The 18,434-nt window shown below is 42.4% G+C and overlaps 1 protein-coding gene across 6 annotated transcripts in view; it reads left to right on the forward strand.

The window, feature by feature from the left end:
• Nucleotides 1-18,434, forward strand: part of b3gat1a (beta-1,3-glucuronyltransferase 1 (glucuronosyltransferase P) a) — an 83,130-nt gene that overhangs the window by 22,438 nt on the left and 42,258 nt on the right. The gene's annotated exons all lie outside the window — the stretch shown is intronic.

Genomic DNA, 18,434 nt, shown 5'->3' on the forward strand with positions numbered 1-18,434 from the left:
ATAAAGAGGAAAGGCTATCCTTTAAAGTGTGGCTGGTGTTAAGCTTCACACAAATCTGATAAGTACACTGTGCCCAAAGTAGCTTCGCATAAACCAATCTTATCACAGCAGGCAGGCATGATGTAAAATGCTCCGATGTCTTATGATTTTCTCGAGCACGAACATGAGAACGAGCGCCAGGCAATCTAATACAAATGCTGTATTGATCATTAAGTCAGTGCAACATTGTAGAACCCATTTTAAAAGACACGCTGTCATCACCGGAGACACGCAACAGTATTCTGCTTCGCTAACCACCCAAACAATAAAATCCATTTCATACTGTTCTTTATTGTCGACAGACAGGCAGACGTAATTAGCATTGTTGAGATCTCGCCGGGATCCAACCAAGAGAATATTTTTTGAGCAGGATTGTCGCTGAGACATACAGTCATAAATGAAAGGTTAAGAGAGTCTCCTAAATGTCAGAAGTCTCCAGTGGGTGTTTAAATATTAAAACATGACACAAAATTATTTGCTGTACGTCAGAGATGAGCAGGGATTGAATTTTGTTCATGTGTACGCACAGTACTGTATATAAAGTTTGCATCAATTAGATCCTCTTAGAATAATGTAGCATTTTTTTAGACATTGGTTTGGGGCTCAAGGTTGAAATGATGATTTTGGGGGTCAAAGGTCATGGGTGTGGTGCCCTCATAAAACAAATGTTGGCCTTAAAACATGATACCTCAGTAGCATTTGGAAAGACCTTCTTCAAATTCTCCACAAATGTCTGCTAGGATTTATTCAGTCATTATTATTTCTTAGAATATCTGTTTTACCTCAGTTTTGGCATTTAAAATTAGAAGGCTGACTCACTGATAACTAGTCTATTGTTTCCATGTAGCGTGATGTTGTTTACAACCTCTTCATTTCATAATTGTGACATCATGAGTCAATAGCACCTACACAAAAGTGTTCATAAATAACTACTGTAATAATAATTTTTAAATAGGCTGTGAAATGTGCACCTACATTTCAGTGAGGACAATAATAACTAATAAGCCATAGGTATTTATTCTGCTGGCGGTTCCCAAATCCAAAGATATTGTGCGAGCATTGCAGCAGCGGATATCCCTTTATCAAAAATCCCTGATGGTACAAAGGAAGAAGAAAGACAAAGACGGAACATTTTCCTCTGGCTCAGATTAGCACACACAGCACGTAGCCTACAGAGATACAAACACTGAGATTTCTCACAGCCGAATTATGACAAGAAATGTTAACTCAAATCTATGTGCCCAAGGTAACGTCTCAAGGTTAAGAGATGTTATGCGTGATGTCTTTGTTTTGTGAAAGAAGCCCTGCTTCTTAAGACCACCTAAGCCGTTTCTCTTTCCTCCAGGGCGCCAACCTACATCTCCATCTAGCCTTCCAACGAAAACCAGCGGCCTGAACCGCTGTCTGTAGTGGGTCTGCGCTCTGCCTGAAGGCACTGACATTGATTCAAGACACAGTGTCAGCTGTAGAGCCACGATCTCACCAAGCACTGGTTGGAGGTCGCTGTGAACACACAGGTGTTTTTCTCATAAGCTATCACCTTGACACAGGCACCCATGACACCACTGCTCTGCGATGTAATTGCAACATAGTCCGGTGTTAGAAAGATGGAGCAGTCGCAGAGAGGCGGGCTGTCCCGATGAATGGACAAGAGGCAGCATCCCCAGATCCTATTATTGTTAATTGAACTGGAGAAAAGGTGGTATGGGTATAAGACTGAGACGGATGAGAAGGAGATAGGGAGAGGTAGCCGCAAAGGGGAAGAGAGGTAAAGAACCTGTCGTAATGGTAACCTTATCTCCAGATGAACCTTTGCTGGTATGTGAGAGGTTAATTCAGTGTCATGCCAGGGAGATGGAAAGGGTCCATTCCACTGTGCCATTTGGGAGATAGAGGTAAGATGGTATCTTGCCCCATCTGAGGAAAAAAAAACTAATTTATCCAAGTAATTGTAGATGCATGAAATCCCAAACAAAGCTCATGCATTTCAAGTCAAAAAGGAAGTGCCATCCACACTAATCCTCTGTTTCTGGAGTTTCAAAAATAACAAGCTCATGAAAATTAATATCACTTTTGCCATGCTGTCTATAGATTATGACGCATTAATCCAAATTACAATGACAATATGGGCATTAATTTCCCCAAGGTGTCAGACACGAGTGACATGAGCTGGGATGCTCAGCAATCTCTAGCTGGAAAGGGAGGGAAACGGAGAGAGGCTCATTTGTGCTCCTACTGTTCCTCAGAGAGTTCACTTGTGATGTGTTAGGATTTCTGCAGCTGCAAGCACACATCTGGCCACTTTTTTTTTCAGTTGAAAGCACTCAGAGCTGTGCACTTACAATATGTTGTCTAGACTTATCCATGACATTTTGAAGATGAAGGTTGAACGAGCAGGACGAGTGGAGTCCAGAGACCACAAGACCGCAGCACGGGCCTGAGATGCCCAAGTCTTAGCTGTCACAAAGTTTCAATCCAAGGACACAAGTCTGACAGACTCTGTAAAAAAAAAAAAAAAAAAAGAAGAAGCTTATCTGTACATTTTATCTGCATGCGTTGCCTTTATAGTTATTTTGAGCGACATTTCCCTGAGAAAATCAATTCCACTCAACAACTGACATGTGCTTAGCGCTGCTTCGGGGGGAAAAGCAAGGTTATAAAATGCTCCCACAGCAAGTGTACAAGTGTCTTGCTCTCAAAACCTCAACTACTGTGGGTAACAAATATCAGAAGTTGAAAACTACAGTAGCCAGCGTGTTTTTCTTTGTAGGTGTGTATGATCGCAGTCGCGATCGCGTGGAGGCTGTTACACAGATATCACCACAGGATGAGTCATCAGTGACATAGGGGTAACGCAGCCTGTATTTTGCCGTTTCTTAGACAAATACGTGGCAGTTGGCCTGTCGTGCCTTATTTGTGTAGGTGCACAGCAGTGGAAAGCAGCTCATAAGGACATTGTGTAACAGCATATGTACGTAGATGCAGAGGAAAAAACATAACAACATAGCTTTTGCACTGACCCGACCTGAGTTCTCCCTGATCTTGGGCTGCGTGTCGGAGCTGCAGAGGCTGCCCAGCGAGAGTTGTCTGTCTTTAATTCTGTACATCTGCAGAAAGTGATGGATGGCAGAGTAAGGACAGAAGCCCTCGGCCCATTCATCAAAACCAGACAACCTCTTCGGGCTTGGTGGCCCCGGTGACAAATGAGGACCAAAGTCCCTGCTGAGGGGTGAATAGGGTATGGGGATTTGGAGGAAGTCCCAACTTGGCCAGAAAAGGACAGAGACTACTCATTTTAGCATTTCCACATGTGCTCCCCTGGACGCTCATTATGCCCAGAGTTCATAAAACGCCTCTGAACCTTTTTGTCTCGAGCAATGAATTGCATGACAAATTGCTCTTTGCACTTTTTAAGCTGGGTTCAATAATGCCGCCCCCAAATTGGTACTTAAAAGTGTGCAGCGAGAACCAGACAGATGCAGCTGAAGGAGGCTGTGGAGACTCGTGTCAACGTAAATCACATTTTGCATTAGGAACCGCAAGGAGGCTTGCAGCAGGGAGAAGCGATTCTATTTGAAGCCCCGTATCAACTGGAGGCTTCAATGCATATTGTTAGAAGTCTGTTGAAATGGGAGGAGAGCGTGCTGGTTGGAGAGGAGAAAAGACACATTAACTTGAATGTAGCAGCCGAGAAACAGGAATAATGCACGTTCCTTTCAAAATCTGCAACAAGAAAGTCCTCAGAAAAAAAAAGAAAAGAAAAAAAGACTGCATCGCTAAACAACCTAATTCACCTATTATGTGTGTTCACTGAACGGTTACAGATTTGAACTCCGGCGGAGCCACTTTTAAACCTTCACTCAAAAATAATAATTCTCTCTATATATTTTATATCCTCAGGAAGACTGTATTGAATTAACTGCTAAACCTAGTAAAAAGATTATTCCCAACATTTATGTAACAGCTTCACAGAGCCTATAAATACACTTTAGAAGAAGAAGAAAAAGAAGAAAAAAAACACGCTTATCACTCAGGGGACTTTATGACTTTCTTTACCGCCAGACAAACGTGGCTCTGCCCAGAATTTCAAACGTGGCGTATATACAATATGTTGTGAAACAACAGCAGTCGGAGCAGATGAGGTGTTACACTGCAAACTGCAGAGCTCTTTTCCAGCACATTACTATTGGACACATGGAGAATGGGACCTTAATGACCGAAGTGTATGATGTTTAATTCAGTCGTCCTTTATGAGGGGACAAGCTTGGAGACAGCGGGACAGGCTCATCGACATCGAGGAGATATCATGTTCACTGAAAGCTGCTTAGTTTGGATCCTGATGATCTCCTCAGTATTTGGATCGTGTACTGAGCCATATAGCAGAACAGAAATAGGGCAACACTCGACTTCATTATCAGTTTGGGTTACATATCTTATTCAAGGGCACCTTGGCTGTGATTGATGAGGGAACTGCCTCTTTATTTGTCTCCCTCACTGTTATTATTACTGCCACCGCATAGAGTCATGTTTCAGTCTCACTTTCTGCCCGTCAAGTATTTAACATTTTAACTCGCTCCCACTGAAGGTTTACATTGCCGTGGCATTTCATTTCATACATAATGTGCTTCATGTCTCTGTTGCTTGGTAGTCGTCCCTGTGACTTAACCTTGTGAGTGAATCTCCCTTATGTTCCCGTTCCCAGACAGCCAATCACTCATCTTACCAACCTGGATCATCTACATTTACGCATATGGGTTTATGGTTTTATTTATCAGCCCAAGTAGGTGGCTATTAATTTATTTACAGGTAAGGCGTCGTTGACCTTGGATATCTGTAGTTACTGTACCTTAAGGCTGCATTAATCATTGTGACTGCTTTATTGTTCACAATATGTGCGGCTACATTCACCAGCTAATTGCGAGTGCTGTTTGTCTGGCTGGGAAGGTCAAGTACAGTGGATTTATCAGGGGGATTTTAGCTGGAAAAGGGTTTCCGACAGGGGCTGATTAGAGTCAAACCATATTTGCAAAAACCTAAACAAAAGAAAGAGGCTAAAAAGCTCCACAGAGCTGCTGTAATTCTCTCGTCTCTTGTTCATTTGGCAGCAGGAACAAGCTATTCATTCTATGTTAATCTTAAAACTATTGATCAATACAAGTTGGAATTTAAATTTGTGGGGTAAAACTTGTCAGTGTCCCAGCTTTACAATGTCTGAGGTGGTCGGCCTCCTTTCACAATGTCAAGAAGAGCGAAGGGCTGTGGCTGTGCATGCACATACACACACACACACACACACAAGGACATAGAAGAGCATGCGCGTTCATACACACTTTATGTTGGCTTAATTATGAACTGACTTTGACTCTGACTTTCATTTTGCAGCTTAAACCATCCATCCCCCAAATGCAAAGGAACCCATAAAACTCTTAAACATCCCAGGATAATTCTTATCACCAGTGGCTGTGAGATTGTCTCAGTGTAGTTAAGAGGATTTTTTTAACCCTCTGCATTTGTTATATGAAGACTGATTTGCAAATCTTGTTTGGTTTGATGTTTGCACATTATTGATTCTAGCTGAGTACTTAGGGTGGTAAATAATCACAGTGGATATACTGCCTTGATGCAAGTTTAGCTTTGTTTACTGAGGCACAGCTGTTTAATTGCACTTTGTGCTGGTAGAGCTCAAAGCACTGCAGCTTTATAAGGAAACTTATTGGATTTCAGAAATTTGTTTAGTTTGCTGGAATGTTTTGCTTGGCTTTTGTTTGGAAAGGGTTATTAAGAAACTGCAATATCATTAACAATGCATTGTACTGGATTTACAATATGCGCCCCCTCAAACTGTAATGATGCACTTTTGTTCCAGGCACCAACAGTGATCATTATTTCTCTTTGAATTAACCCCCAAAGCTTGAAAAATAGGTCAGTCTTGTCTCTTTTTTATTTATTTTTATTATTATTATTATTATTATTTACAGTTTTTTTGACTCTCACATTCTCAAATTGTAAAAAAACAAAAACAAAAAAAACACTGTCAGCAATGTTGCGTCTACAGCCATGCTAACGCAACAGATGACACTGCTCATTAGCTGTTGTTAGCTAACAGCATGTGCTGACACCATGTGCAGCGTTTGCCTGTGCATGTGTGTGCTACAGCTCGGATTCAGTGATTTTAAATGAACCTGACTCTTCAGAAGTTTTTTCTTATTTTCCTCCAGACCCCATCATTTTCATTCCTGTTGTCTCGCGTCTGTACAATGACTTCGCTGCCTTTAATTTTCACTTGCATTCAGCCCGAAGACACAGAGGCAGTTTTGAAATCACAACAAATAACCACGCTAACCATGCAACCGCAACCTGTCAGTTGTTTTCAAAACGTTAAAGGTAAAAAATATTCAGAGCAAAACAGTTTTGCAAATTCTTGGAAATGTGAATGTGACGGAACAGCACTTCCATGGCAAGGGATTTAAAGCACATGCTTGTTTCCCCAGGCTTAAGTGTGTGTGACTGTGGAGATAGTGCTGTATTATTCTGCCTTAGGTGGAGTGTGCTCGTTACCTGCTGATAAATGTTTCTGCTTTGTGTGTAAGCACAAAAATGTCTGAAATGCAGGCAACACCGCAGATGCCCCTACGAGATCAGATAAAAGAGTAAGCTGCAGACCTCCGTGCCCTCCGATTCAATGTCAGTCACTCACACTGAGGCCAGTTTTTCAGTGGTAACACTGTGGAGAATTGTAGGTCTCAAACCCGCCGCTGCAGTACATCCTATCAGTCACTTCATAAAGGTTTTTTTTTTTGCCTTGAGCAAGTGTTACGCATGGCTGAGTGTCCACAGGGAGTCTTAGTGAACATGTAGTCTCGGTGTGACAGGTCGCTTCCCAAATAGAGGGTACTGCTGCACCATTTAACCACTGAAAACATACCTGCATACACCTACAAAATAATACAATAGACTTCTTAATATGCATTGTATGTCCATATACTGTATGCACTCGTGCTGTGCACTATGCATAAAAACAAATGCCAGTTTGGATGCATTTGGATGAAGGTAAACAGTGGAAAAGGCTTAAGTGCACGGTGGATAGGTAATTGGATTCTGTAAGATAATCAAAATTGGAATCTCTCCTGCCATTTATCTGTTCAGTGTAACGTGCAGGTCAGGGGATTTATCTTTTCTGATATCGACAGTTTTCAAATAGATGCTTTACCTCTGATATACATCCAACAAGCTCCACTTTTTTATCTCAGTGAGCAATTAAACCACACTTCTACTTCCAATGTTTGTAATTTGATCTGCTATGTCGGCATATCGCTGCCTTCATTAGAGCGGCTGTCTCACAAAATACTTGCAATTAGAATGAGGATCTTCTTAATGGCAGGAAAACCCATCCTGCAAGTGAGACACAAGCATTTTCTTCCCATGGACTGAGCTGACATATTGCTGCTCTGCAGCAATTAAGTGGAAGGAACAAAGAAGCCGATACAGAGTCATTTTCCCATGCAGGCTCTCCAGGAAACTGGCAATGGAAAGGCACTTTTAGGGCCAAATGATGGTCTGTCTCCTGGGTCTGATCACTTTGAGCTTGGCTGTAATGGCTCACAGTCCAGAGATCACCAATGTGACAAAAACTCTCGTGTTAATTCCAAGAGCAAAGGTCCGTTCTGGCAGTCCCAGGAGTTTATCAAATGAATTAACAGATCTTTTAACAATCACCACAGGGTGCATTTTTATAATTTGATGAAAGATTTTATAGAGTGGAAACCTTGTTATGAAATGATAAAACCTATCTGACAGGTTTGCAAAAGACTTTTTAAAAGACTTTCAGCAAATAAAGCTTGAGGGGGGTCATAAAATGTGCTGGACTCTGCATTTTAAAAAGTTTCAGAGTGAAAGAGACGCTGCTCTCCAGGCCCTAAAGAATCAGCTCTCAGCCAAATGAACCCACGCTGAGCCTTCAAATCTATTAGTACGGATGCAACCCCATCCTCTCCGCAGCGTATGATGTTTTCCCTGCTCAACCGTCAATGGATAGAAAATGCGTCTTTCATCAAGTGACCATGCCGCCGTATCAAATCAAGATGAAATGATGCTGTAATTTTCAGCAACTTCAACTCATAACCCCCGCTGCAGGCACCAGCCGTGGCACCGCGTTGTTGTGACTCTGCGGGAAGCATCGTGTAATAGGAATGCAGAGGTCAAAATCCCCTGATCGAATGTGAAGTAGTGCCTGAAAGAGCACTGAGTGAACCAGACAGAGCTCTGTCAGGCCTGCTGACGGCAGATGGGGGGAGATGCCTCATCATTTGTCTCCGTTCTGATCAGACCTGTCAGTACTGATTCATCTGGTAAGAAATCTGCCGTCCACTCATGCAGTTTCTGTCACATGTCCTCCTTTTGTCTCCAAATTGTATGTAGGATAAATGGGTAGAGAGATGGATAGATAGATAAGCATTACATAAAACCAATTGTTATATTTAAACCTGGTGTAGGAGTCATCACACCGCTCACACCGCTGCTTGTTAGACGCCGCCGTGAGGGAACTGTTAACCACGTCTTTATCCAAACGTGGCAGGTTGTCCAAGCTATGCAGCAGCACTGATCCAACAAGGACATCCATGTTGTTCTTAATGCCTCCCCGCTCAATAAGATTACTTAAGCCCCCAGTTTTATGGGTAGTGGAGCCCTTCAATTTCCCCAAGCCCCTGTAATTATGCAGACTAGAAGTATGAACCATGTGATTGTGTTCTACAGCAGAAGGTATATTACCTTTTTAGGGTGTCAAGGAGAGTACCTCGGGGAGCAACATATAATTGCAGCTCGCCCAGGATTCAATTGTTCGAGCATGTTGGAGGGATTTTCTCATTGTTTGCCTGACTGCACCGGCGATCACAGTCGTGTTCAGACTGTCAGTGTGCCGCCTCGCAGTGAAACATGTAGGTAATATGATACGTGATTAGAGGTCAGCTCTAATGCAGATCACCGTTCACTGCAGCGCAGTAACACACTTAACTATCCCAGCAGAGGCCAACACGTGTTGTGTAGGCACTGAAAATGTTCCGCAAATTAGCAGACGTTTATCCACCTTGTTAAATACTGTATGCAGTGTACGAGCTGTTTGTTATTGTTATATAAGTTGCAACTTTACTTTAAGACAGAAATTGTTGGATATATTGTATTTTGAACAGACATTCATGGTGAGCAGTGGCCTAGTGATCCCTAACCTTCCTTCTAGCACCACTGTGCTGTTGATATTCAGTCAGATTATTTTCAACCACAGGGATAGGGTGCCATTAAATTCAGCACTTAACGTTAAAGGTTCCCACAGGATGAGTTGTGATGACTTGAAACCACTGACACCTAATGGCACCATCAAGTAAAACAAAAATGCTATTTTTAGACAAGTGAAAATTAGAGTTGCAGTGGAAGTGTACAAAACACTAAGCTAATTAATGCTAGTTCTGTAAAACCAAAATGAATGCATATCAGTATTATACATTTATTAAATGAATCCTGAGTGTATCATTTAGATAAATATAAGCTTCAGACTGGTTATTTCCACTTTCCAGTCTGGACATGTGTCACTGAGCATGTTAGCAGATAGCATTTAACCAGAACGCTGTGGCGACGCAGTGTCAAGTTATTTTCATATGAAAAATTGTATATCCATAATATCCAACTGAAGTATTGTAATTAGGAGCGTGGGTAAGGATTGATGGATTACAATGACCGCCTTCTTTTTTTTTTAAATGCATCATTAAAAACATAAATCTTTCATACCTTACTAAGCGATCTGCAGTCCTGCAGTCCCCAACCCTTATGATGTTCACTAAATTGCTGAGGTCAGCTGAGCTGTTGGGATCAGTAGTCACATAATGTGACACCGTCAAAGGGCAAAACGGATGAGATAAGTGATAAATATTGCAGGCAGCATAAGCTTGTTGCCTTACTGCAGGAACTACCGCAGTTATGATAATAGCAGCTCATAAACATTCAGCACAGGCAGGTGAATAAACTGCAAGCCTGGCGCGTGTCATCACCTTCAAACTTTCCCAAAGTGTCTGGTGACGCTCGTTGCTGCCACTTGCCACATTCAGTTGGCGCGATGCCTTGTACCGAACATGAGAGTCAAAGCTGCTGCGGGCAAACAAGAGCGATTACCTGCCTAGTAGCCAAGAGGGGAAAATGACCCACTCCTTGACTATCTCTCTGGGATCAATTGATCCCTTGCAGAAGCTGAAAATGACCCTGGGAGGTTTAGCAACAGCTGTGAAGATGAAAGGCATCTAAAGGTTGTGGTTGCTTCACTTTGGGAGTGAGTGCGCTATTAGTGTAATGGTGCTCAAAACATCAACACCGGCCTGTCATACTGGCCACTCCAAGGGTAAAGGACCATAGGGATAAAGTGGAGTGCAACAGCAGCTGTGGGCCACCTTTTGCAAACAGTTTAATATCCACTGCAAGCTCAGTCAAGCAAGTAAGAGGAGGTACATCTCCTTCTTTAAAATGCAAATAAATACATAAGTAAACAGGACTAGCTCTTGGCAGTATTTGAAACAATATTTCGGAGTAGTACTGCATTCCAGCAGGACAGGACCAGGAGCTATTATCTATTTATACCCCAGGGACCAACTCAAATTCTGGCTGTTTCACCCAGCAGCACCTTCAGCCTGCCAGCGTTATTCCTGTACATCTGCACAGCTCCGACTGAGGCTGGGAAATTCTTCACAGGGATCAGTGTATTCCAGAAATGGTGTGTGTGTGTATGTGTATGTGTGTGTGTGTGTGTGTGGCAGGGGGAAGAGAGGTAATATTATAGGGGGATTGCCTGTAAAGCCACAACCTTCTCCTGTCCTCGGTCTCTGTCAGAAGTTCTCCCTGAGGGGGATCAGCAGGTAATATCAAGGGGAGGCTGTTCAAAAGTATTTGCCGAACTCAAGGAGGATGAGAGTTGCTCTTGATTTCCTATGCAATGCTATGCAAAAAAAAGCCCATCTGAACAAGTAATTTAATCTCTAAAAATATGGCATGGAAATGAAGCTGCCAGTGTGGTGATGCTAGTTTGATGAATTTAATATATTGCACTGCATTTACTGCTGAAAAATGTTCCTTAAAATTACTTTATTCTAAGAAAAGTGTTTGTCAGGGCAATTTTTAGCTCTAATGGGCAAATGGGCAAAGTCCAGCTGTACCATATTGGACAGTAATAGGACTTATTTAATTATGTGCAATTCAGGGGTAGGCCTGAAACTTGGTCAGTATTTTCACACCAGAATTTTATTCCTGGTGTTGTGGAAAAAGACTTTCACTTGCACAACTGACTTTCTTCATAAAATATGACAAAGCCTAGTAATTACACAATTTTAGAGGCTATATTTATTTAATCTTTCGAAGGTGGGGCATGTGGGAGACTTGACCGCTGACCTCAGCACGTCTTAAATCCTGGACACGTTCCCACCAAAATGTTATGCAGTGTAGTATTCACTGTTGCGTGCTATCGCTGTGGCCATAAGCTTTAACGGCTCTGGTTGTAGGCCAGGACAGTGAGGACATTTGGCACAGTCCGAGCCATATGAATCGATGCAGCTACAATTTCTGCTGGTCACAAGGCTGACGCCCTAAAACAAGGCCTGATAGAGTGCGATATTTAGCAATTTTACATGTTTACATCCTTGGACTGATGGGTATGTTGAAATATCCCCTGGATGTGATTTAAATTTTGACATATTTACACATTTTCTAGAATAACAGGTAATAATGGGACCATAGACATATAAGCTATACAGAAATAACATAGAACATATAGTATCTTGCCTAGTTTTATTCCCAGTCCTTCAGTTCTTTTGTCTGATTGTGTGCACCACATGCATTTTTCTCAATGACATACAGTTGAACAAGCTCTATTGATGGGGCTTTTTTTTAATATATTTATTCTGCTTTTGTTGTGGTTGCCAGCAACTTACAAAAAAAGAGTCATGGGGTCTGTCCCAATACAATGGGTAACATGAGGTCTGACAGCGATGAGGGTAAAGCAACAGTGAGAGCTAGATAAATAGTTCTTTTAATTTAACCTGTGCCAAGCTTTTCTAACACGCCATCAGTCCCGGCTCCCGTGTGTCACCATGGCAACCGATGGTCAGGCTAAGCTCAGCACAGTACAGTTTTGGTCTTAAGGAAAAAAAAAAAAAAAAAAGCATAAACAGGAGAACAAACAAAGGCGGCTCTCCTAGGCTGTGATGAGGAAACGCAGCGCGGTATTGACACCAGCCGGTGTATTATGCAAATCACCTCACTTGTGTGGTGTGTGTGTGTGTGTGTCAGCTGCATCTATCATCCAAACATCTCGTGCTATTTCATTGTGTCAGTGCACACGGAGCACAATTAAATTGTATACCTCACAGAACGTATGAGGGCGTCGGGAGATTATTGCTGTAAAATCTTCCAAATAAATCACCTTAGAGATAATTACATCACATCATCGCCATAAAGCCTCTGACATTTCCTTTAATCTTTAATGTGAGTATAATGAAAGGCTAACATTAAATCCAACGTGCTTCTACCCAGCTGATAATCGACTAAATGGGTAATTATGATTTAACTGGATGGTTGTTGGAGTTCTGGGTGCTGGAGGGTGACCTACTGTACACGCCTGACGATCGCTCTTGTGAAAAAGGACATCCTGTGCTCTGCGGCTTGGCCTTCATTGAGCTGTCAGGAGCTGTGGGGGATGCGGTGCTGTCAGCCCGCCTGCCCACCTCCACCATCCATGGGATCGATCACTCCTAGAGAAACCCAACCACCACGGCTCCTCCAATTACTGCTGATGGGTCACATCTTTCTATCAGAATAGGCGTCAGAGCCGCACTGTGCCTTTCAGGGCCGGGGACGGAGAGAGAGAGAGGATGGAGAGAAAGGATGGAGTGGAAAGCGGAAAAGAAAGAAAGGCAGAGAAAGAAAGGGAGAGTAAGAAGGGACGTGGTGACAAGCGTGCGCAGCTGGTGAAACCCTCCGTGTTGAACTTTGCCAAGACGGATGCTGAACTTAGACCCGCCCGTGCATTATTAATATTGACCACTTACACGAGAATAAAGAAGCGTTTACTCAGCAACTGACATTCCTGAATTAATCATAGAGCCATACTCAAAGGCGCGATGAATTCTCTTTCATGACAAACCTGGCAATTTTCACTTAAATGACAGATGTGTTCAGAATAAAAAAAAAAGAAAAAAGACCACCAGCTCTGTCATTATCTCTGGCATTATATGACACACCATCAAAGATTCATAAGCTGTGTTTTGTTTTGCTTTTATTTTTTCTCTCTCTCTCTGGCAGGACATTGTCCACCCACTGGAAGTAAATAAAATTTAGTGTGATGTATGAGATGATGGGGTTATCGAATGCACAGGTCTGATCTTCGAAGGGTACACAATATAAAAACTATTCTGGTAAATTCTGTAGAGAACAAGCATGAAGTTGCCTTTTTTTGCCCAAAGACGGAAAACACATAAAACCATCCTGTGTATTATACTGTAGTTGTGTCCTGGACATTACTCCCAGTGGGCCCATCAGGTAGAAGCAGGATTAGAAAGGATTGTCCCTGCAGGGCTCACATAGCTTCTCCCTCAGACTCTGTAGTTAGATTATGAAATATATAAAAACCCAAGCAGCAGCCAGTACATATTGGAGCATGAATCACAATCAAAACCGCATGAAGGAAGAAATGTGCGATGTGCAGGTACATTTTTACACTTTATATACAGCGAGAGAGAGAGAGCACGTACTGTACAGCATGTGTGAAAAAGAGTGCAGGTCTATATCTCTATATGTGATGGCTTACATAAGAAGCTTTCAAACCAATCAATACCCCACACCTCCCTGTCTGGTCTCTCCCTCCACACGGTCCCCAGGCTTCATGTTTCGTCTCCCATCCGTCACTGTCAGATGCACAGACTGTCGCGGTCAGCCTATGTTAGAGCTGCCACAGCCTGCTGCACAGTATGAACTCGTCGGAAAGTGTGTGAATGTGTGTCCCCCCACCCACCCACCCACGCACACACACACACACACACACACACACACACACACACACACACACACACACACACACACACCGAATGCTGGTTTAACAGTGTTTCGAGGCGTCTGCTGCGGTCCACATACACTCTGCAGTCTCGGGGTCTGTGCTGCGACTCCGTCACGTCCCGAGGGAGCTCCGTGGTGCGTTGCAGAAGTTGATAACACATGAAATGCGTCACTCTCAGTGGAGACCCAGTGGCTACAGAATGTGAACTTTCCACAGGCTGGGATCAATATAAAACTAAACTTGTCAGAGTCGTGACTGACAGATTAAGTGCAGCAGAGTCAGAAACAGGAAACATACATATACTGTACTATATATGGTCAGTCCAGTCGGAAGTCAAGCTGGCGACCTCCTGCTAAGGACTCAATCCACCCAGATGGTCAGCGCTCTAACCACTCAGCCACCATGAGCACCCACTAATGGAATCGTTTTTAATCAATACAGTCTTGTCAACACTCCCAGTTCCTCCATTGCCCACAATGCAACTCAATCCAGACCGTTTGGTGTGGGTGTGTGTAGGCCTACTGTGTAGCAGGGCCGTTGTATGTATAGGGGAGAAAGGTGATGATAATTCTAGGGGCCCAGCGCCCAGTAGGGCCCATAACAAACCCAGTAGTCTAATCTTTGTATGACTGATTTATTCTGCATAAGACCCTGACTAATACTTAGTAATGCTGCATTAGCATAAAAACAAAGTAGGCTAAATAAAGAATGATAAAACTAGGGCTGACCCAAAAAAAATCGAAGCTTCGAAGCTTCGTTCGTTGCCATGGTAATCGATCTTTAAGTCTGTGATCGATTGTTTTTTTTTTCCTTCCTTTTTTCCTTTTTGACGTCCGGTTCTCATCGGCAATTGTTACATTAAAATGAGTAGGCGACTTGGCATCCTGGAAACCTGCCTGATTTTGGAGATATGCAGTGTTTGTTTGCCATTACTTTCATTATTTCCGCTACGATTGCGCCCGTCCCCCCCCCCCGGTCAGACGTTACGGTCGCCACCGCCGCCGCAACCCCCCCCCCCCCGTAAGACGTTATAGGGGCCCACTTTAGTATTCTTTATGGGGACCCAGAATTCCTAGCAACGGCCCTGCTGTGTAGCTAGCGCGTCGCCTCAGGCCTCCAGCAGGAATGAGGAGTGTGTGGCGCTACAGAAGCATGGTGACCTCACTCCTCTCTATCACTTCACCCCAATGTTTCTTTCTTTTTCTAACTTGTAGTCCTCAGACCCAACCCATGCTGACTCCAGCAGTGACCTCACTTGAGGACATTTATCACTTCCCACACCCTGCTCTGGAGACATACTGAAAAAAAAAAAAAAAAAATGAATCATCCATATAAATATTTTGTATTGGGATGATACAAAAAAAAGAATCTGACTTCATATGTTTGTGCTGTTTACATAAGCACCACGATTTCCAAATCACCATCACAAATGTGTTTATTACGGTTACTTTAAAGGGTATTAAAGGAAATGAGATTTGTCTTAGACTGGATATTTTTTGCCCACAAGTGTGACTTAAGTACTGCAGAGGAATGAATCCAGTCCTTTTCATGGTTTCTTTTCTTTTCAGATAGATATGGATTTATGTTTCAAGCAGCTATTGTCATGAGTAAAGAGGGGCCGATCAATAATACTGCCAGCCAATCACAGCTGTAGCCTAATGAATCATGATATGATTATATAAGCCTAAAATAAGTCAGTTTAACTGTACAACATACAGTAAGCAGGTAGGCAGGCAGCAGTTCAATTTCAGCTGATCTGAGTTTCATTTTATCTTCAAGACCATCACTATCCTTTGCTTTCACCATATCACACCTAACATCATTGTATAGCCTATTTATATTCAGTGTGGTGACCATAGCTACGCACCCGTGGACAAAAGATACATTTTGGGGTTAGTGCCTGGTTTTTATCTCTGAGCTTTTAACCCCCCGATGCGCACAAACACAGCTTAAGCTCCTCAGCCTCTTCTGGTCACTCCGCAGTCTAAGCCGACAATTATTACCCCCCCCCCTCCTCCTCATACTGCACTGAAATGACCTCAGTGTCCTCTCAAATATTTTCTTAAACTCACTTTTTCTGTTTCTGTTTCTTTCGACTTTCAACTCGGTTGTGCAAGGGTGAAATTGGTGCTACACAAGACCCAATAACACTAATCAGATGACATCTGAACCGCAACATGCACTAATAGCTACGACTGTATTGATGTATTGTTCCCTGTGAAGCAGGAAGTGCAGCTTTGAACACAATTTTTGTTTCTCCATAATGGCAATGGCAATGTCAATATTGTGAGATGGAGGAAAAGTATGTGATGAAGCTGCTTAAAAATACTTTGAAGTGAAATTAATTTTTAAGTTTCACATATACATAAGTCCCATTTAAGCAAATGATATTTCAAGATTAGCTGAATATAATTTCCATTATTTGATATTAATACAACCTGGATTGCTCACCCTGTAGCATACAGTATACCACGGAGACTGGGACTGGTCACCCCCTGAATTCCTGTCTCTCTCTCACAGTGTCACAGTAAATAAAGACATTAAAAGCCAAGTCAATATAACTGGAATTAAAACGTGTTTTACTGTATGAACATACAGTATTACATGAATAATTGCATTTTAACACAAAAACTATACTTGAGCTGTATTTGATTGTTTGCATGTAGCACACCAACCATGTACGACTTAATTTCCACATTAAATCACAAACATAATGTGTTGCATTGCACCAAGAAGACACTGTTACCCATAAAGTTGGAATAATTTTGGAATTGGAATAACACATTCCTCTTTTTATTTCTATTATAAAGGTTAATTGTGGTTTAATTTTCAGTGATACGTTTGGAAGAGATTGATCAATTAAGTTTTGAGATACACTTTATCTAACAAGAATAAATCTCATTGTCACAAACATTTCATGAAAAGAGTAAAAATATATATATATTATTCCAACTTTATGGGCAACAGTGTATAATTCAGTATATTACTATACAAATGCCTACAGTAGACAGTACCCACATATCATAAGAGCTTCCTTTGAATAACATTTACTCAATGGGGGGGGGGGGGGGTGCTTCTTTACAATGCGGACTTAATTTATGAATGACATCAGCAAGCTTTAGTGCAGGAAGCCTGTGCTAAGTGTTGATTACAACATCTACATATTTGAAACATGCAAGGAAATTGTGTAAGGTAGTGTGCCAAAAGGACATAGTAAGTGCCAGTTAGTCATCATGTTAGGGTTTTAGGAAGGTAGGAGAGTTGTCAAGAGATTCTTGAAGATGGAGAGGGACGCCCTTGCTCTGATGGAATTAGATCGCTCCACCATGGAGGGAGCTGAGAGGACTGGACTGATTCAATAATAATAATAATAACATATTTAATACTTGTCATATTTATTGCAGCCTTGTTCGAGTGCCAGCGACGGCTCTGATTTCATTCAGCTTACACCTACAACATACATCAAGAAAACAGGTGTTCTCTGTGCAGAAACATTCACTAGGTTTTTAATCTTTGAGCATTTCACTGCATGACAAATTGCAGTGAAATGCGTGATACACCTCATAATGACACACTAACATGAACATAAGTGAATGGAAATGTCTGAGTGATCCTGCTGCTTTTTTCCCCCTCCCAGTCATGTGTTTCCAGCTCGGTCGCGTTTTTGTTGTAATTTGGCACCACAGAGCACGTTTAAAATCCAGTGGCTGGGGTCGCGGTGTATCTGCGAGTCAGCTGGATCCACAGAGGTGGACATTCCCCATGGTTTTAAGATAATTACTTTCTTCCCTTATGACAACCCTATTGAATTTAGATTAGGACCGATAACAAACCTGCATGCCCTCTGCATTGCATCTTGTCAATAGGCTGTTAATGTGCCCGACCCCTTGTCTCATTTTTCCTCGCGTGGCATCAGCTGGTCCCCGCGCTCCACAACCACGGCGGCTGCCCACAGGCGAGTACAACCAACAATGTGGCAGATGAGGCTGACAGAGGAAGTCTCATCAATAATGGAGTGGTAGCTGGGGGAGTCATGCGGAGGAATTGTGGTGGAGTGAGTGAGAAGTGCAGCTGGTGTGTTTGTCTCACTTATTCCAAATGGACATTTTGATATGACGCTTCCCAGAGGGCATACATAAGAGGAAGGTGGCTATTAATAGCTGATACGCTGAGTAAGTTGTCAAACTGCTGCTGTTATTTTAACATTTATGAACATTTTTGTTAGCTGTTCTGTCATTTCCCCCCCCCCCCCAAAGAGCAGAACCAACAAACTAATTAATAGCATGAGAAAATATCTTGAGGGTTGTTTTTT

Source organism: Trachurus japonicus, chromosome 13 (genome assembly GCF_045865225.1).
Source record: "Trachurus japonicus isolate A0001 chromosome 13, Traja_1.0".
Classification (NCBI taxonomy): Eukaryota; Metazoa; Chordata; class Actinopteri; order Carangiformes; family Carangidae; genus Trachurus; species Trachurus japonicus.